This window comes from Felis catus, chromosome C1 (assembly GCF_018350175.1).
Source record: "Felis catus isolate Fca126 chromosome C1, F.catus_Fca126_mat1.0, whole genome shotgun sequence".
In the NCBI taxonomy this organism is placed as follows: Eukaryota; Metazoa; Chordata; class Mammalia; order Carnivora; family Felidae; genus Felis; species Felis catus.
In genome coordinates this window covers 90800898-90822473 of record NC_058375.1, presented here as the reverse complement: position 1 = coordinate 90822473, position 21576 = coordinate 90800898, and the positions used below count along the sequence as shown (strand labels likewise).

The 21576-nt window shown below is 36.7% G+C and overlaps 1 pseudogene; it reads left to right on the top strand.

Annotated features, from left to right (window-relative positions):
• Positions 1-15703: 15703 nt before the first annotated feature.
• LOC109503024 lies at positions 15704-21151 on the top strand (annotated as a pseudogene).
• Positions 21152-21576: the final 425 nt, after the last annotated feature.

The following is a 21576-nucleotide window of genomic DNA, read 5'->3' as shown; positions in this document are numbered from 1 at the left end:
CAAAGAGGTTGAGGGAATAACAGCTGTCCTGCAAAGAGGATTTTTGAGGGTTTGGAGGGATAAATAGAACTGATTAGGACATTTGGAGTGCTTTCTGTGATGTGTTTTCCCTGCTTCTTCACCTCTTCAAGGTACTCCAGTACAGAGTTGTATGATTTTTTTCAAAGCTACTGGAGTTGGATTTGTGTTTCTCCTCGATGTGACAAAGCCCAGAGAAGCCTCTAAAATAAAAATTTTACAACATAGATCCATCTGCTCCATGTGTATGTTTATTTTTAAGTTTATTTATTTTTATTTTTGAGAGAGAGAGACAGAGAGAGTGAGAATGGGAAGGGCAGAGAGAGAGAGAGAGAGAGAGGGAGAGGGAGAATCCCAAGCAGGCTCTGAATGTCAGCACAGAGCTCAACAAGGGACTCAAACTCACAAACCGTGAGATCATGATCTGAGCTGAAACCAAGAGTGGGACACTTAACCAACTGAGCCACCCAGGCGTCCCAGTATGTTTTTATTAGAAAGGAAGTCATGCTACAACATGTATCTCAGATGTTAACTTCTTTCTTACCCCCATTCCTGCTGCTCAGTGAGCATCACTTCTTTAAAGCCAGAAAACAACCAACACCAGGTTAGCATTTTAAGAGTTTAATGCCTGATGATTTTTCATCATAGTAAAAATATTTAGCAAAATAAAATACATTGTATGTATGCCATTGATTATTAAGGGAAATAACAAAAATGTTACTGAGAATTTTTTGTACAATTTGATGCTGAGATAAGTAATCATACCATGACCCAACTCTCTGCCGTGTTTCCCAATAATGCCACTTTTCTTTCAGATAAATATTCTCAATGAAATAGCATTGGTCAAATAAGGGGGTTTACCAAAAGCAATTTCCCGTAGATATAAATAGGAAAAGTACTATCACTAAGCTAGTTGGTCTATCTATTCCCATTTGGAAATGATATTTCTAAGTGAGGAATAAAAGACCAAGAGTCAGGCCATACAAGGTATATGTTAATATGGAGATAATAAGGAAACACTTAGCTTATATTGATTAATGGTCTTTCCTGAGATAAACAAGGTTGGTGACATGTCTTCTGATGATATGTGATTTGTCTGCTAGACATTTCTCACAAACCAGTTCATTCTTCAGTCCATTTCTTGCCTCATATGTCTGGCCTCCTTGTCATCTCATTATCTGCCTTGGGTTGATCATAAAGTGGTAGAGTTTAAAGATGGAGTGAGGCTGAAAGTGAGGTAAAAATATATGTTTTCCAGAATTCAAAGAGTTCAAAGTTTGGTTTTTCACTTATTTATTTCAAAAAAACCACATCAAAGACATTCAGTTAAAATGGTGTGGGTGTTAGTAATCAGCTGTATCAAAGTAGCCACTCTAAATGCCACATTTCCAGGGGAAGAGCTGGTAAGATTCATAAAGGGCCAAGATTAGATTTAAAAGGCACATTTGTGTTAGATTCTGGATGTTTGAGTAAAAAACATATGCATTTGGCCTCGATTCTATAAGAAATAGGAAAATAGAAAATTTTCTTTTTTAATCCGAGTCATAGAAATAAAGTGGCATATTTATTGTATCCAGTAAATTCCAAAGTTAGTTTCTTGGGTATTAAAAATCTTACTTGGAAAAATAAAAAGAAATTAAAAAAAATTCCATAGTCAAATATATTTGGGAAACACTAAGTTAAACACAGCCAAGCAAGCATATTTCCAAGCTGCAGGGTCTCCAGGGCCTTCAGAGACTTTTGATACTCCATAAATGTCCCAAAGGGGGACAGTAGACAGTGTTTCCTCAACTTGAGGAACTAGTGGTTTGAAAACACACTAGTCTACAGGATGCAAATGATTTCGAAGGTAAACAGAACTGGAAAGTAGAAGAAATAGTAAAAGGATTATCCAAATAACTCAGAAGGAAAATAATAATATCCTGCCTTAGAAGTAACAGGATGAGGGGCACATGGATAGTTCAGTCAGTTAAGCATCCAACCCTTGATTTTGGCTCAGGTCAAGATCTCATGGTTGTGGGATTGAGCGATGCATGGGGCTCTGTGCTGAGCATGGAGCCTGCTTAGGATTCTCTCTCTCCCTCTCTCTCTCTGCCCCTCCCTCATTCCCTCACTCTCTCTCTCTCTCTCTCAAAATAAATAAATGAACATTGAAAAAAAGAAGTAACAGGATGAGATTGAAAAGGAAGTTCTCCATGCTGGGGTATATAAGAAGTATTCAAAAAATTGGTGTAAAATAGACACTCTTGAGATTTTAACGATCCCTTTTATAGGTATATATGTATACATACTTAATTTTTTATTAACCTATACTTCTGTCAAATTGAACATTTCTGTCGTTAATTAAATGTGACATGTGCCAAACTCCTTATACTTTGCTGTACCTACTCGCTTCCTATGTGACTTATTCACCTAGTGCCTCAGTCTCTCAAGCTCTAACACATCAGATTCTTCTATGACTCCTCCTTCTCACCACCTAAAAATTCACAAAAAAACTGTCACTTTTACCTCCTCATTATTACTAATCTTTGTCCACCTCTTCATCTTCTCTAACTTCTCATCAAATTCTCTTTCCAAAATTATTTTCTTAAAAACAAGTTTGATGGTGTCTGTCACCTTTGTTCTGTGCTTGAAATGCCCTTCTATGTTGCCTAATGGATAGAGTCATCCTTCTAAGTGAAGGCTCACATAACATGGTGCAGACTGCACATTAGCCATCTCTTCCTCAATTGAGCTGGGGCTGTTCCCTGACACAACACAGCAGGCATTAGGTCCCTGTGCCCTGTGCACATGCTGTCTCCTCTACCTGAAGTGTCCTTCCCTCTCCTCTCTATTTGCTGAAATCTTGCTCATTCTTTAGAATTGTTTGCTTCCTCTTCGATATCAGTTATGAAGATATTAATCTGTCCTGTCACTCTCCCTCACATACTTCAAAGCTGCTATCATATAGGCAAAGAAAAACAATATGGCCCTACCTTTGTTTCCTCTACCGAAGTCAGTTTGCTCTTCATGAATGAGTAAGCATTTTCTCTAATCTTCTGGTGAATTTGTCGGTCTGGAATCTTCCCAAGACTTTCTAAAGGTTGAAATAAATTATTCCCATTGGTTCCCCTTTGTCTTCTTGTTCTCCAAAATATAAACACCACTTAGTTAAATTTAATTCCATTTTTGGCCCATTTTGCCTTTTTAAAAACAACTAAAAACTGCTTATTTCATTACTAATATTTATCACATAATTTACTAATTTTCAATTCAGTAGCAGCAAACCAATTCCAAGGTCACTTTCCAAGTCTTTTTAAAAAACGAGATGGCAAAGTGCCAACAGTTTGGTGCAGTGTCCAATTCTAATGAAAGATTAAACATTTTAGCCAGCAATTCCAGCGTCCTCTGACTGCTTTAAAAACATTTGGTTGGATGCCATCTGTTCTTGGTGATTTATTTATGTTTTGTTTGTCAATTTTTTCGAAAGTATCCTCTCGACTTATTCATTTATTGATCAATTTCTCTGGCCTATGCACTATGAAGTCACTAAGAATGTATTAAACAGCTAACCTGTGCCCAGCATAGTGCTGGGTAAATGTGGGAAAGGAAAGACATTTGAGATTATGCATCTGTCCTCCAGGAGCTTGTCTTTAGTTGGGGTAATAAAGCAAAAACAAAAATATGTAGACCATGTGACTTAAGTGACCCAGGTGCTATTAGTTGCAGGTACAAAATACATTAAGGTCCAGATTTCAATGTCTCTTGGGCTCCTTCCAGCAGTCCTCTCCACTTCCCTGCCAAACCTGTCCATTTCTCTGTGGTGTTTCTAAGAGGTGGTGTTTCTAAGAGGTGTTCTCATGTGCTCAAGAAAAGTCTACTTATATTCTTTTGTGCTAGCATTGTCTTGGACATTTATTGCTTCAAAATGTTTTGAGAGAGATATTTCACTATGGCCACTGCTGTCAGTGGTCTTGAAATTTTTGCTTTCTGTCAGGCATAGGTTCAATTGCTGATGCTTCTTGTTTTCTCTACAAGCTGGCTTGATGCTGCCGTTTAGTTTCACGGAAAGATTGGAAGACTTTTGCTCATCCTAATTCTGTTCCCTGGGCTCTGAAGTGTTCCTGACTGCATACCTCAGCTCTCACTATCTTTTGAAGAAGCAATCCCTCATTTTCTGTCTTGCACCTCTTTTTTAGACCTTGGGGTGGCTGGATGATAAACTTCATCTTTTATTTCCTCAACTTGATTTCCTCTGCCTCTGGTCACCATGCACCATTCTTTTCCTTCCTCTTGCAACCAAAAATAAAACTCCTCATTCATATAGACTCATGCAAAACAATGCTGGGAGGTATCAGTGATCCTACACGTCTAGTCTTTGTTACTAAATCCACAATGCATTGCAATAATCCTCACAACGACCCTACAAGTTGGGCACTGCTATTCATGCTTTATAGCAAAGTGTACTTAAGTTTAGAGAAACTAGGCTTAAGGGTACAGGACTAGTGAGATTCCATTATTAGAAAACGTTGGCAGTCTATTCCATGAGTGGGAAACTGCAGCAGTGTGATTGCTTTAATTTGCATTCCTTTTTGTTATATATATAAAAATAGTAATGTCTTGATTATAGAGAAACCAACAAAATGAATTTTATTTTGATAGAACTTTAAGATAGAACATGGTATTACTTTAAGTTACATTCATGGTGGCTGATTGGTCCCTCCATCGGAATCTTTTTTTTTTTTTTAACTCTAATGTAACCCTCTAAGCCAAATTTGAAATCAGTAAACAATAAGGGCACTGCTCAAATCAGGCATTATCTGCTTCAGAACTTGTCATGTCTCAGTTTCTGATTGGCAAGTGAATTACAGCCAAATACTTATTAAATGGTTAGGCTCCCTTCCAGTGCAGTCTTCAATTATCTTTGTTATTGTACAGCAAAGAACATTTGCTTGATGAAGTAGGGCTGATTTGCTTATTGTATGTCTTTGCATTCTCGTTAATCTCTTCAATTCTGCAATTTGTATTGGTTTTCTAGTTATTAGTGTGAATTCATGAGACCATGCTTTATTATTAGTGCTGTCTCCTAGCAGTACGTAACCCTTTGGAATATGCAAAAAACATGACAGATCTTTCAGCCCTGAAGTCTTTGCAGGCTGAGTATGAATGGCTCCACTACAACAAACAGACAGGGAAGAGTGCTAATGTTTTAACTGGTAAAGTGAAAGAGTGAATAGGAATCTATTAACATTCTTAGACATTTAAACAGTCATCTCTTCCTTCTTCTCATCCCTGTGGCTTAAATGTAGTTTAAACAATGTATTTCATCTGTGTGGGATTGTCACTTCTTTGATGGTATTTGGTAGATTCATGATGATGCTAGACCTAGTCTCAATTTTACTGTAGGACTTTAATCGGAGAACCCCTTGAGCTTCTTAACAAAGATTTCCCTGTTAGGTGACCCACATGAACTCTCTAGCTTATAATTAAATATTGATTAAGAAATGGTCTTAGTATATGTCTTCAGAAAATCCCAAATAATCAAATGGTCACATTCTTGAACTTGGGGGATAACCTGTCTTTTCCTTTCACTGGACATTCCTAAGCATCGTCAGACAGTACCTTACTGAGGGCAGATATAGGTAGAGAGATCTTGATATCTCTTGAACACTACTTCAAGGAGAAATACAACACTAATGAATTTCAAAGATATTCTAATCAATTCTTCTCAGTGGTGAATTATTTCCATAGGATAGTAGAATTCTTACCTTATGACTTGAGAAACGTGAAGTTTGGCATGGGATATGGGGATACACCTGCAGCTTATAATGTTGTGACATGTGAGTAATTACAAAAATAAGGTTACTGGAAATAAGTTTTTGGACAGTGTTGACTATTATATCTTTTCCGATGCCAGTGAAAAGTGATCATTTCTCCATTTCTAATCAAGTCTTTCTATATTCAATATTGTGCAAAGATGCCCTGAGAGGTAAAGTGTATGAATAATGATATTTTATGACTGCAATTATTCTTCGGTTGATTATTCATTACTCATAGTGTGAACTCTGAGTGAAATTTACATTCTCTTCCTATAGTTAAGTGTTACTATCAATTTAGTGTTATAAATTTCTGCCGGATGTAATGTAATCACGCCTCATTTCCAATATCGAATTGCCTTTGAGTGAGTGATCATATGTCTTTACCAAGCCTTTTCTATTAATTACTAATATTTTCAATCTTGTGTAGAACCATAAATCTTTTCCATTAAATGAAAAATCATGGTTAATTCTGAATCATTAAATGAAAACGAAAGACTAAATCTAACTCAATTCATGATAGTATCCTTCTAAACTTCGTGTTTGCCCTAATTTCCGTGAAACCAGATGCATTTATATGCTTGCATCACATTTGGATTTTTTTTGCAACTGTTTAGCATTTATTTATTTATTTATTTATTTATTTTTAATTCAAATTCAAGTTAGTTAGCATCTAGTGCAACAATGATTTCAAGAGTAGATGCCTTAATGATCCTTACCCATTTAGCCCATCCCCCCTCCCACAACCCATCCAGTAACCTTCTGTTTGTTCTCCATATTTAAGCATCTCTTATGTTTTGTCCCCCTCCCTGTTTATATATTATTTTTGCTTCCCTTCCCTTATGTTCATCTGTTTTGTACCTTAAAGTCCTCATATGAGTGGGCATATGATATTTGTCTTTCTCTGACTAATTTCACTTAGCATAATACCCTCTAGTTCTATCCACATAGTTGCAAATGGCAAGATTTCATTCTTTTTGACTGCCGAGTAATACTCCTTTGTGTGTGTGTGTGTGTGTGTGTGTGTGTGTGTGTGTGTGTGTGTGTATACCATATCTTCTTTATCCATTTCATCCATTGATGGACATTTGGATCTTTCCATACTTTGGCTATTGTTGATAGTGCTGCTATGAACATTGGGGTGAATGTGCCCTTTGAAACATCATACTTGTATCCCTTGGATAAATAGCTAGTAGTGCAGTTTCTGGGTCATAGGGTAGTTCTATTTTTAAATTTTTGAGGAAGCTTCATACTGTTTTCCAGAGTGACTGCACCAGTTTGCATTCCCACCAGCAATGCAAAAGAGATCCTCTTTCTCTGCATCCTCGCCAGCATCTGTTGTTGCCTGAGTTGTTAATGTTAACCAGTCTGACAGGTGTGAGGTGGTATCTCATTGTGGTTTTGATTTGTATTTCCCTGATGATGAGTGATGTTGAGTAGTTTTTCATGTGTTGGTTGGCCATCTGGATTTTTTTTTGGAGAAGTGCCTATTCATGTCTTTTGCCAATTCTTCAATGGATTGTTTGTTTTTGGGTGCTGAGTTTGATAATTTCTTTATAGATTTTGGGTACTAACCATTTATCTGATATGTCGTTTGCAAATATCTTCTCCCATTCTGTCAGTTGCCTTTTAGTTTTGCTGATTGTTTCCTTCACTGTGCAGAAGGTTTTTAATTTGATGAGGTCCCAATAGTTCATTTTTGTTTTTGGTTCCCTTGCCTGCAGAAACATGTTGAGTAAGAAGTTGCTGTGGCCAAGATCAAAGAGGTTTTTGCCTGCTTTCTCCTTGAGGATTTTGATGGCTTCCTGTCTTACATTTAGGTCTTTCATCCATTTTGAGTTTATTTTTATGTATGGTGTAAGAAAGCAGTCCAGGTTCATTCTTCTGTGTGTCACTGTCCAGGTTTCCCAGCACCATTTGCTGAAGAGACTGTCTTTATTCCATTGAATGTTTTTTCCTGCTTTGTCAAAGATTAGTTGGCCATACGTTTGTGGGTCCATTTCTGGGTTCTCTATTCTGTTCCATAGATCTGAGTGTCTGGTTTTTTTTTGTTTTTAACGTTTATTTATTTTTGAGATAGAGAGAGACAGAGCATGAACGGGGGAAGGGCAGAGAGAAAGGGAGACACAGAATCGGAAGCAGGCTCCAGCCTCTGAGCCATCAGCCCAGAGCCCCACGTGGGGCTCGAACTCATGGACCGCGAGATCCTGACCTGAGCTGAAGTCGGACGCTTAACCGACTGAGCCACCCAGGCTCCCCCGAGTGTCTGTTTTTGTGCCAATACCACACTGTCTTGATGATTACAGCTTTGTAATAAGCTTGAAGTCCGGGATTGGCATCACATTTGTGTTTTAGCCTTTTTCCCAGTTTATTCCTTCCCCAATAGTTCTATATTTGTAACTTGAATTCTTACAAAAGATTTTAAAGTAGCTGTCTGCTGGGTTCACTATGGTTTCAATGTCTTTTCTCAATAGCTTGAATTTTTTTTCAAAATATTTGAATAGATTTTCCATTTATTTCCAATATCAAATGTGTTCACATGTTTGGCCAAAAACATTAAATAGTGATCATATAAATTATTTGCTGCAAACACATAAAATAGTCTTAGTCACATATGCCCTTTTCTTCATTTTTTTTCTATTATAGGTAAATAACACTTTGATGAATATTCTTGTACATCATATTTGTACTCCTTTCTGCTTACTTCTTTCAGATAATTGCTTAGAAGTTATATCACCAGGAAAATGCTCTTACTTGGGCAAACTTTAATCTTTGTCCAAATTTGGTATGTGAATACATATATGAAATTAAGTCATTGCATATATTTATTAACCACTTATGTTTCCTCAGGTATGAGTTACCTGTTTACTAGTTTCTTTCATCCACATGTCTTTGAGTTTTCATATTCTTACTGATTTGTAGGAGGTATTAATAAATTTGTGGGAATTATCCTTTGTCACATATTCTCCTTGTATACACATTTTATTTACTCAACTTTATTAATCCTCTTTTAAAAATATTTCCTTCCTTTTCTTTTAAACTAAGAACTTATTGGGGTGCCTGGGTGGCTCAGTCAGTTAAGTGTTTGTCTTCAGCTCAGGTCATGATCTCACAGCTCCTGAGTTTGAGCCCTGCGTCAGACTCTGTGCTGACAGCTCAGAGCCTAGAGCCTGCTTCAGATTCTTTGTTTCCCCCTCTCTCTGCCCCTCCCCTGCTCAAGTACTGTCTCTCTCTTTCAAAAAATAAATAAATATTAAAGCATTTTTTTAAAGAATTTATTTAGCACTGGGAAATTAATATTTGCCCATAGTTTCTTTTAACTTTTTTCACTTTCCCCTATTTACTACTTTAATAAATTTGTAATTTGCTTTGTGTCTCACAAAAGTGACCTATTGAACCCACACTCTTGCTTTCACCATTGGCCACAGGTTTAGTATGCAATTAGAGTTGCCTTTTAGAAAGTTTGATTAATTTTAAACTCCTGCTTATAATGTTCTGTCACTAGCAGCTTTACTTCTCTGACTCCAGCTTGTTCCCAGCACAAATAAGAGGTACCATAGTGATGGCCCACAAAAGATGCCCATGCCCTCAGCTCTAGAACATGTAAATATGTTACACTACATGGCAAAAATAACTTGGAAGATGGAATTAAGGTCATTACCCTTAAGATAGGGAGACTATTTTGGATTATTTGTGTGTACCCAACATAATCAGATGGGCCCTTCAAAATGGAAGAGGAAGGCAAAAGAGTCAGTCAGAGAAATGTAATGTTAGAATAGGCAGGAGACATTCAAGGCGTGAGATAGACTTGACTCTCTGTTGTTCCAGTTGATGGAAGGAAGGAAGCCTTGAGGCAAAGAATGGTTGGTCTTTAGAAATGGAAATTGTCCTCAGCTGACAGCCAGTAAGGAAATGGGGACCTCAGTCGGACAACCACAAAGAACTGAACTCTGCAAAGGAACTGAATGAGCAAAGAAATGGATTCTCCCACACAGACAGAAAGGCACACAGACTTGGTAAACGTTGACTTTAGTTCAGTGACATCATGCTAGACTTCTGGCATACAATACTGTATAATAATAAATTTGTGCTGTTTAAGCTGCTGAATTTGTGGTAATTTGTTACAGGAGTAATAGGAAACTAATACACAAGGCTTTCTGGACTTTGGTATTGGGCATATCTGGTTCAAATTCTGACTTAGTCCCATAAGAGCTGAGTAATTAAGGAGATTTATTGACTACCTATCTCATGGGGCTGTTGGGACCCAGAAAATAACTCCAATAATGATAGTAATAGCAACAATGTCAATAATAATACTAATAATATATTAACAATACAATAATATAGGTACATACATATATTTTCTAAATAATGATTGTAGGCAACACATTGAATGTTTACTGTATGTCAGAGCCTTAAATATGTATTACTTCTTTTAATGCTTATATTAAATCTCTTATATTAGATGGTTGTTATGATCCCCTGTACCTATTTTTTTCTTACACATGAAGGATAGAGTTATTTTTAAAAAACAAAAAGGAGAGGAGCAGAGATGGTAAGTAACTTGCCTAAGCTCATGCAGTTAGTCAAAGAAAGTTGGAGCCAGTGCACTGACCTAGTCAGTGTCATTCAGAACCTACATGCTTAATCACCTTGCTACTGCTGCTCTATTAAATTTTTTTTACTCTTTTAATATTAACCATTATGCCACAGATGCTCAATTATCATTGTTTCTGTCAGTACTATATTATTGTTATCAACCCAATATCAACAAAAAGTCCACAGGTAATACAAAGGTAATAGTGGGAAGATTCATGTATGGGGTTTTGACTTTGAGCAAAGATTGCCTTTGAGCCTACTGTATGGTTTGATCAAGGGGCCAGTTTGGCTAAGCAGAGCCTTTACACCAGGTCTAGGAGTTGGCAATTTATCCTGGAGTCAAGTGATCTGCCTTTAAGTACCAGCAGTTTTTTAATCAATCTGTGAATTTTGAATAGTTTATTTAACTTCTATGTTCCAGTTGCATAACTGATATAATCATGAATTCAATGAGAATGATGGTCATCATAACTATGAAGTTACAAGATCATTCAAATATGAGGCTTTGTATCAGCAGAACATTTTTTTTAGAGTTTTGGAAAAGGGCAAAAATCCAAAATTGTTGGATTTTTCACATATATCCAGAGGGTTTATACGTTTTGTTCATCAATGTAGTTGCTTTCATAACACATTTCCTCTGGTTTTCACAGTATTTAGCCATGGGACTTAAGGCTGACAAAGCAGAAGTGTATGAGAAGTGAGACAGTGAGAAGCAATGCCCAGCTGTTTAATATTATGATACCGCAAAAATGAATCAATCTATCTTCCTGTGGGAGACACAAGTACCTTGCTCTGCAGAAGCACTGTGTACAGAGAGGAGATGCTCTGAGTGCTGAGGATATGATGACAAAGACAGGGCTGGAATTCACTGATGAATTCTCAGTCAGAGAAGACCCCTGCCCCTACTAAGTAAATGCTGCACCCTCTTGGCCTTGACCATCTCACAGATGGTGCTTGCATTTCAGCCTTTCCCCCTAGTCTGAACAAAAAGGATAATTGGGAGACCTTGGGTAGGGGAGAGATTATTCTAGTCAAATCTGGAAGTCCTATAAGCCTGGGCCAGAGGATACAACTTTAATCACCTCTAGGCCCCTCCTCACTTTGCTCAGTACTCATCTGGCTTCTCAATTAGTGTTTCATTTCTTTGGCAAGCTATTTAGTCTGCTTATAGTTTATAGTACTCATTTATTTTCAGTCATGGGTCATGGTAACTCAGCAAAAGCTCTAGCTTAGAGGTTTCAACATCCTCTTATTCACCTTCTTGGTTTAACTTTGCCAGCTCACTGCCCACCTAGAAATCAGTGAGGTGTCTTTGAAAGGCAAGTCTGATTGTAATATTCCTTGCCTACCCCCAAGCCAAAATTAAAATCAGAGCCTCTTAATATCAATTGCTTTATCATGAGGAGAAATTCCACATTCCTTAATATATCTTCAGAAGTCTTTATGCCTACTGTCTCTCTCTCTCTTGTTCATTTCTCCAGTCCCATATTTTCCTACAATCTACCCCTGCTTTGACCCTCTGCATGTCCACATGAGCAAGATTCTCAAATCTTTGCAGTCTGGTAAAAACTTGCCAGCATGTCACATAATTTCTTTTCTTATAAGCTAAAGACGTAGCATCTTTTCCTTAGTAAGCAGAATGCTAATGCTTGTACATACATACATACATACATACATACGTATATGTATGTATCATCTGTTTTTAAATGCTCATGGAAATTTCATGTGCGTTATGTTGTTTATTCCTCATAACACCACTTGGAAGTAAATAGTATAATTTTTATCATCTCTGTTTCATAGATGACAAAATTGGGTTCCATGTGCTTACTATTTAGCCTGAGTCACCAGACAGTGGGTGACAGACTACGTACATCTGGTTTACTATGTAGAGTCTAGTTTCTTTTCAATTCTGGGTTATTTCGAGATGCCTCTAGTTCAAAATGAGGAATAATTCAGACAAAAATCAACCCCATGAGAGCAAAGTCCATGTATGTTTCCTTCACTAATGTGTTGCCCATTACTGGTCTTGGCAGAGAGCAGGTACTTAATAATTATTTGTGAAATGAATGAATGAACCTATATTCGGAATTATCTTCATTGCCTTTTGAGCTTTTTATTTTTGCAAATGGCACACAGAGGAGAGATGTGATCTTCTAAGGTACTTAACATGCAAGAGGGACGTAGGACATTGAAGTGTGAATAGATAGACTCAGAAATGAATCTTGGCTCTATTTATTAGTTGTATGTTTTTGGACCATTATTTTAATTCCAAATCTCAATTCTATGATCTGGAACTTCAGTCATCTGGCTAAAACATGAAGACAACATTATTTGCTTCATAGAGTTTTTGTGGAGGGTAAATAAGATACATATAAAAAGCATGTACCACAGGGTCTAGCATTTAGAAGATGCTAGATAAATATTAGTAGTTGTCTTCCTGCCGTGAGAAAGAAGTGTTAATTCATAGCCATTTAGGTCAGCAAGAGATCCAATCATTTAACTTTTTTTTTCTAAATCGTCATTACATATTTATAATTTCAGCCTGCTTTATTTATATGTGTTCCTGTTAGCGGCGTCTAAGCGGTTTCCAGCTTTTACATACCCCTAGAGTTTATCTCATTCTGCTATATGTTGGAAATAAATTTTGAAAATCATACCAATATAACTCAACAATCTTTCAGACTGGTGGATTTAGTTGTGAGTCTTAGCTAGGAAAAATAACAACCATAGTAAAATGTTTTGTAAATCCATACCTGATTGGAGAGAGGATATTAGAAGTTAAGCTCTTGATTTTAATATATCTGGGCTTTAAGCTACCTTTTGTATTTTGCTTGGTATGCTAATCCATACAGAAAGGACTACAGAAATTTTGATTTTATGAAGGCCTCTCTAAATGATTCTTTTAACCATGTGAGTACTGAAATGTGCAGTTTTGCAATCCATTCCAAGTACTCAAGGATTCAGGAAACAGCACTGGTTTTGCTTTTAAATAAAAATTATTCTAGACACGAGTTATGTTCAGGGGTTTCAGAAAAGATAATGATATGTTTCTTGAATCCTTTATGTTGCAATATTAATTAAGTTAGTTCAATTTGTTCCTTTCCTTCAAATGCCTTTTTTAAAACAAGTTGAACAAAATATGTTTTTAGCCATTTCTCCAGCTGATTATTGCCGCTTGTTAGGTTTTGGCAACTCCTTTCCCTGGTAAAAACGTGTGGATTTCGAACCAATGCACAATTTACATCAATAGCTTCTGTAGAGTCTTCGCAGTGGCTCTGATTTGTTAGCAAAGTCATTTCAGCTGATATAAGTCTCAATCTCCCCATTGGTCAAAAGCAGCAATTAATATCCACCTAACCAGTCCATTGTATGGATGAAATAATATATGCATATCTCTGTGTATACATGGAGAAGAGGCTCTCTATTAATCCTTTTTCATTCGCTCTCTGTTAAGTATTCTTTCGCCATCTATATGCTGCTGATGGTTTTATGTCTGGTAATAATACCACTTTGCATTTATGTACCACTTTCAAGTTTGCCAAGCACTCTCCCGTGTTAGCTTTTCATCCTCATAACAAACCTGATAGGTGGGTAGCACAGTGATTACCACTTCCATTTGGAGATAAAAAAAAAAAAAAAAAAAAAAAAAAACCTGTCACATTGTAAACTTTTTGCGTGTGAAGGACTGTCTTTTGCTCTCTTTTTTGTTCCTCAGGTTGAGCTTAGCACTGAACTTGGCATATATTTGAGGCTGTATAAATATTTGTTGTATGGAACTGATTGATGGGAAGGACAGTAACTTCTGCAAGGTCAGACAGAGGCTATGGCAAGACCAGGACAGTCTTTCAGAAATTTCCATCAGACAAATGGTGAACAACTTTTAATTTTTTTTCCCAAAAGGGTCAATTCAGGGAAAATAAAAATGTTTATGTGCCACAATTTTCCAATTAAAATGAAAATAGCTTTATTGAGTCTCAAGGAAAAATATATTCTTTCTACTTAGATTACTTCCTTCTGCAGTAGGAAAGTGCCAATGAGAAATATTAGCACTCCTTTTTCACCACTAAAATGTTAATATCTGAGAATATTTGAGAAGGAGCCATGGAGAGGCAGCTTTCCAATCTTTTATCCCTTATATTTGCAGAGCACTTTAGAGTTCACAAAGTGCTTTCATAGGCATCATCTAATTACATTCTTGAAACAATCCCAGGAAGGGGTATTATTACCAACCACACTATACAAAGGGTACACTAAAGTTAAGGTTGGGAGGAAATGACTTGCCTAAAGTCACACAGCAAGTGCATATTAAGCAAGGTTAGATGCATTGCCTCACATACCATATACACTGAGCACTAACTCCCTTCACTTGTTTAGCTATTGGGGGTGGATATAAAATAGATTCCTTTCACCCAAACCCCAAAACGAAATCAATCTGGGCATTCTTTCCCACTCTCTCTTATCTCTGCATGTGGGGGTTTCTTTCTTTTTTTTTCTTTTTTTTTGTCCAGCTGAGTACAGAAACCTGGAAATGAACCAGTCCAACACAACACAACACAACAAAACAAAACAAAACAAAACAAACCAAACCAAACCAAACAAAACAAAAACATACTACTGTATTTCCTTTCCTGGAGGGTTTCTGCCGTAAAGTCTCTGCTTTGTATGGGTGAGAAGGCTGCCGTAAGAATTATACTATGAACTACAAAGTGAAGTCCTGTGGCCTTCAGGCTGTTCTGCGTGACCTAGTTGGGTGACTGATGCTACCACATAGAGGTTTGTTCTGGTGTATGGAATGCCAGTGATCCGGTACAGTTTTTACTTCAAAATCTAGAAATTAATTTTGTGGTGATATGCAAATATAATAAGATGAAACATTTTTCACTAAATATGCATGTAGTGACCTTTCTTTCCCACATTTATCCATTCCATTTTTTCATATACTCCTCATTTGCTTTTGTTTACTTGCAACTGGAGATTGCAATAAGAAATTTATTTAACTAGGTTGCCCACTGTGAGCAAGTGAACAGAGGATATCCCCCCTCCCCCCAACATCACCATTGCTCCTCTGGGGAATTCTCCAAGCCTCTGTGGAGAGTGGAGGGAATCTGTGGAACTATGTGAGGCAGGTGTACATTTACATAAGGTGCCAAAGCTGGGAAGTATGATGAGGGAGAGGGAATGGCACAGGGGGCATGGCTTTCTGCTGATGTGACTGTCTCCCTATATACTGTCTCATCCCACTGGTCTCCTCCTTTATCTCTCTTCTGTGGCTTCTTATTTGTCACGGCTACATGAGGTAAGAATTAATTTTAAAGTTCTTTTTTTAAGGGTACTTTTCTTTTTTTTGCTACTACATCTGCTCCCTCCCTCATTTACATTTCACAGTTTATCTGTTGTAAGTGACATCATTTTCCAAATTCCTTTGAAGAGGACAGAGTTGTCTACCCCATGGTAACTGATAATATCTTTTGCAGGGAGAAAGCATACTTGTGGAAAGTGATGTTGGCCTCAGATAACTCGCTACCCTTGAAATCCAGAACCGCTCTATATTTGATTTTCTGCTTTCTGACCCAATAGAAATAATCATTGACTTGTTTTAGACATGGTTGTGTTTGCCAGCTGATTGATGAAGTCCACATTTAGTGGACTTGCTGGATTTTTCTGTTTATTCTTTGAGTAATGCTGCTGAAAGTGAAATTAGACCCCGGATAAGCAGATAGATTTAGTCCATGGTAGGGAGGTCACCTTAGACTTGGGTACATATACTTTTTCTTCTTCTCATATTTTCTTACATCTGCATTTCTAAAATATCACTATGCTTTTTTAATCAAAAAGCATAAATGCAAAGATAAACCAGTTAATAGTTCATTGAATTAGAAATCTGTGCAACATGCAATTTGCAAGTATATGTCACTTTTGTGATGTTTGTCATTTTCCCTATTTGCGACACGCTAGTGACTACATAAACAAAATTTAGCCCCATGTATTTTTATTTCATAAGAATCAAAATCCCCAAAACCTATGCTTATGTCCAGAATTTCCCCAAAAGATAATTAGCATAATTGGTAAGAAAAGCTTATACTGTACTTTCTTTTCCCAGTGTGGTAACTCAATTGAGTGTCAGAAATAAGATTCAGCCTAATAATGTTCACATTTTGCAAATATTTATGAATCACCTAACTCCCCAAGGCCCAATTGTTCAGCCCTCAAATACGAAGCCATTTCTGACTCCTCCTTGGAATTATCTCAGCCTGTCCTTGTTTAAGGCGCAACACTTACTCATGTTTAACAGCATGTGATATATGTTATCATTGGTTAATGTATTCAATACAGATGATGCAGATAATTAGTTACTGATAATTAGTGGCAGATACAGATGGCTCCCCGGCACCCCCCTCATTTTTAAAATAGACTGTTGAGTATAACATGCATACAAAAAAGTGCACAAATCACAATATAGTTCTCTATAACTTTTCACAAAGTGAACATATTCATGAAACCCTTTTCCAGAGCCCTGAGTAGGAAATTACCAGTTCCTAAACAGTGGCCTCTGTGTTCCCACCCAGTCATAGCTCTCCTCATCAAGATGAAACCACCCCATCTCTCTCGTCACCATAGAGGAGTTTTAGTTTTGTGTATCTGGATTCTTTTGCTCAATATTATGTATGTAAGTATGTGTATTATTAGCAGTACATTCTGTAGTACTGTTATTTAATATCCCATTTTATGGATATGCCACAATTTATTTATTCCTTCTACTATTGCTGAACATTTGTTTTTGTTTGCTTTTTTGTTTATTCATCTGGGCTATGAGAAAGAATGTGCTGTTATGAACATTTTAACATATAGCTTCCAGTAAGTGCACACATATGTACATTTCTATTCATTATTAATCATCTTCTTGGGATATAGAATCACCAACATGAAATCATGTTTTTAATTTTTAAAATTAAATGCATAAAACCATGCATTTTAATTTTTTAAAAAATACAAGAATGTGTTGTGCAAATATTTGAGTTTTGAAAGCAACTAAAGAAACTTCTTAAGTTGGTCTTCTTCCCCATTCCAAACATTGGGGCTTTTAAGTCTGTTTCAAGTTCTGTTCCCCAGAAGCAAGCAAGCTAATTAGTAGAGAGTATTCATTTAAAGAAAACCTGTTCTCAGTTTAAAACAAAGAAACAAACAAAATATTTTGAAGCGTCAAAGAAAAAGGAGAAATCACAAAAAATACTAAAGGTAATATGAACTCCTAAAGAGAAACTTTCATGTGAATTCCCAGAAACTTGTATAAAAACAAGTCATACCAACGCTTAGTAAAGTTAACCCAGGTCTTAACAATGAACCCAGAAAAGACTAGAATGATTTCTAAGATATAAAATATGAAATCAGCATTGGAAACATTCAACATACTATGGTAGAACTGTCTCTGAGGAAAATAACACAATGAAATAGAAGTCAGACTGGAAGAATTTTAACAGTGTACATAAATAATCTCAAGAGAAGATGGAGAATGAGAATATACTATGTGAGTAATAGGAACCAGCAGATAGGAACAAAGAACAAAGAGAGGTGAATAAATTAGCAATGACATAATAAAATTAAAAAAAATACATTTTTCATATGGTGATCCTTTTTTTCTTCTGTTTCAAGTTTTTATTTAAATTCTAGTTAGTTAACATGTAATGTAGTATTGGCTTCAGGGGGTAGAAGTTAGTGATTCAACACTTACATATAACACCAATGCTCATCCCAACAAGTGTCTCCTTAGTGCCCATCACCTATTTGGTCCATCCTCCACCCACCTCCCCTCTAGCAACCCTCAGTGTGTTCTCTATAGTTAAGAGTCTTTTATGGCTTGCCTCCTTCTCTTATTTTTCCCCTTTCCCTTACATTCACCTGTTTTGTTTCTTTTTTTTTTAATTTTTTAAAATGTTTTTTATTATTTATTTTTGAGAGAGACAGAGACAGAATGTGAGTGGGTTAGGGGCAGAGAGAGAGGGAGACACAGAATCAGAAACAGGCTCCAGAGCTCTCCGCACAGAGCCTGACACGGGGCTCGAACTCAGGAGCCATGAGATCATGACCTGAGCTGAAGTCAGACGCTCAACTGACTGAGCCACCCAGGAGCCCCTCATCTGTTTTGTTTCTTAAATTCCACATATGAATGATGGTATTTGTCTTTCTCTGACTGACTTGTTTCACTTAGCATAATACCCTCTAGATCCATCCACATTGCAAATGACAATTTGCCATTCATTCTTTTTATGGCTGAGTAATTTTCTATTGTATATATATACCACATCTAAAAGAAAAAAAAATTTAGAACAAAAGTAAATAAATTCCCAAGATTGGGACTTGAGAGACATTTAAAAAGGCCTATGTGCTAAGTAAAATGTATAAATGCAAACTACTATGAAAATACATTAACAACTTAACACTTCAGACTCAGCAATGATGTCTTTTTCCTTTTTCAATTTTCCTAGCACCTAGTTCCCTGAGTACATGCTCCTATTTTATCCAAATTGATCATTCTTGAGTCTTGTATAAATACATATTCTGTAGGTATTATCTCTATATGTCCCAAGATATCTCAAGGAGACTCATGGGATCAATGACGAACATTCAAGAGTTAAATAATACTGATATTTCTAAGCATAGGTAAAAGTTTGTTCCAATTATGGACTAGCCACTTAATGTGATGTTTTTTAAAAGAAACACTTGGATTTAATTAAATAACATTATAAAAATAGGAAAAAGACCAATAAAAATAAATGAAAATACAGAACACCAAAATTAAAGGAGTGCTAGGGCCAAAAAATCTTAACTGGTATAACTGTTAGAACTAAATAAGATATAAAAAATAAAAAGTGAAAATTAATAGACTCTACCTTCCAGATAAAGATATATGGGAAGTGTAGAAGGTAAGAGAGAAGCTATAAAGGTGTTCAACTTTCTTTTTTCAAAGACATATATGAAAAAAGACTGTTCTTGTATTTTAAATCTTCTAATACATTATAAAATGATCAATTATGCTATTAAGAAATGAATAGTAAAATAAGAGCACAAAATAGAATTACAGAAAGTGACATTTAAATAACAATTAGAATATGGTTAAGTTGTTTAAAACCTTTGTAGAAAGATGAAACTTGAATTGATAAATATACAAAATATATATAAATACATTTTTAAAGTTTATTTATTTATTTTGAGAAAAAGAGAGAGAGAGAGAGAGCTCTTGAGGGGCGTGAGAGGCAGAGAGAAGGAGAGAGAGAATCCCAAACAGTGTCCATGCTGTCAACATGGAGCCTGATGTGGGGCTTGATTCCACAAACCATGTGATCATGACCTTAGCTGACATCAAGAGTCCGACACCTAACCCACTGAGCTACCCAGGTGTCCCTAAACACATTTTTAAGGAAAACTCTATTTAAACACTTATGGGGACCACTCTGGCCCTACATTGTGGTACGTAGATCAGTGTGGACCTGGGTCTGCCTTCATCTGGAGCCAGGAGTCCCAAGCACAAACATGGGCGAACCTGAGCCTCAGAGCCTCCCTTTGCCCTTTCCTGCCAGGACCAAATTGACCCTCTCTATGGAGGTGCCAGCCTAAGCATCACTATATTTGGGGACTGCTATTTTTAGGGGATTCAAGGAAGACTTTTTGCTGGAAGAGGTAAGACAACATGAAACCTGAAGCACTGGGGACTTACAAAGCAGCAGCACTGAATTTTTGCAAACAATTGAGATCCATCCTCATCAGTCTTGTTCAAAACTGTTGAGTTTTTATGACTGCCCAAGCAAAGTTAATGAACAGTTTGGATGGGATCCTTAAAGGTTGGAGAAAGAAAGTTATTGATGGTACAGATTCCAGTGAAACATATAGTAGAAACATGCAGAGAGGAGGTTATTCATAAGCAGCTCACCCACATCCCCCGTGTGCTGGATCTCATCCTCTTTCTCCTCGGCTTCATCTCTATCCAACAACCCCAACATGCTTTAGAACAAATGCATTTTCTTTAGAGCAAATTGAAGGAACTAAAAGGAAATCTTTCATTATTCCCAGTCTAGGCAATAATAGTCAGCAAGATTGCCAAGTACCTGAAGTCATACTTCCCAGAGATGTCAAAATTATTAAAGAACATGGTACTGATTTTTTTTTACAAGGATGGAATAATGAAAGACATCAGGATGATTTACAGGTTTCTAACACACTTCACAAAAGCCAGTGTGTGCAGGTGTGGAAGAGTGAGCTAGTTGTTCAATCTTGTCAGGCAGAAGGGAACATATTAAGAAGATAAATTACTTAAAGGGAAAATATAAGGAACAGAGGAATATTGTAGCAGGTGATGATGGTAAGCAGACAGATGCCATCTGAAAATTTGGAACCAGTGTTCAGATGCCATCTGAAAATTTGGTTGTCAGATATCATACCTTGAGTGTAGCTCAAGGTAGAAGCACACTGGGAGACACAGATGCCTCTGATTCCCCTCTCTCTTCCTTTTGATTGTACCCAAAGAACAGTCAAGAAAGTACTTTGAGCCATTCTAGCATAGAAAGTAGTATCTTTATGCCTGGACCTCAGATCATAGGCTCTTCGAACTCTGCTTCTACTCTTAACTGAAGTATCCTGGAAGTAAAGAAGACCTTCTTCCTCCCCCAACAGTAGCAGGAAACAGAGTTGAGACATCAGATAACAGTGATTATGAAAATTTGATTGACACTCGTAGATATCTTTAATAAGGAATACCCACATTTGAGGGAATGACAACCCATGATACATCCCTATGGGGTCCAGGAATACTCAATCTTACCATATTTAACTAAAGAAAAGGAAGTGTCCACTTAGCACTATTTTCTTAATTAGTTGTGGTGAAAAAAATTTTTGAGGACTTAATCTGGGGGGAGGATGCTTTCTCAGACCCCTGGACTCTGATGAGGAGAATCTCTATGCACAGAACTATAAGAGCCTGGCATTTGAGGGTTCTCACCTTCTGACCCAGTGTGCAGGTTTCAACAGAGAATCATTAAGAATATCAAATTGTCCTAATTTTGGTGATATTCGTGGATATACTGGTATATTTAGGCAAAGTAAAATTTATGAACATAGTTCTTATTCTTTAAAATAAATTGGAAATTAAATACTAAGCACAAGTAGTCTATGA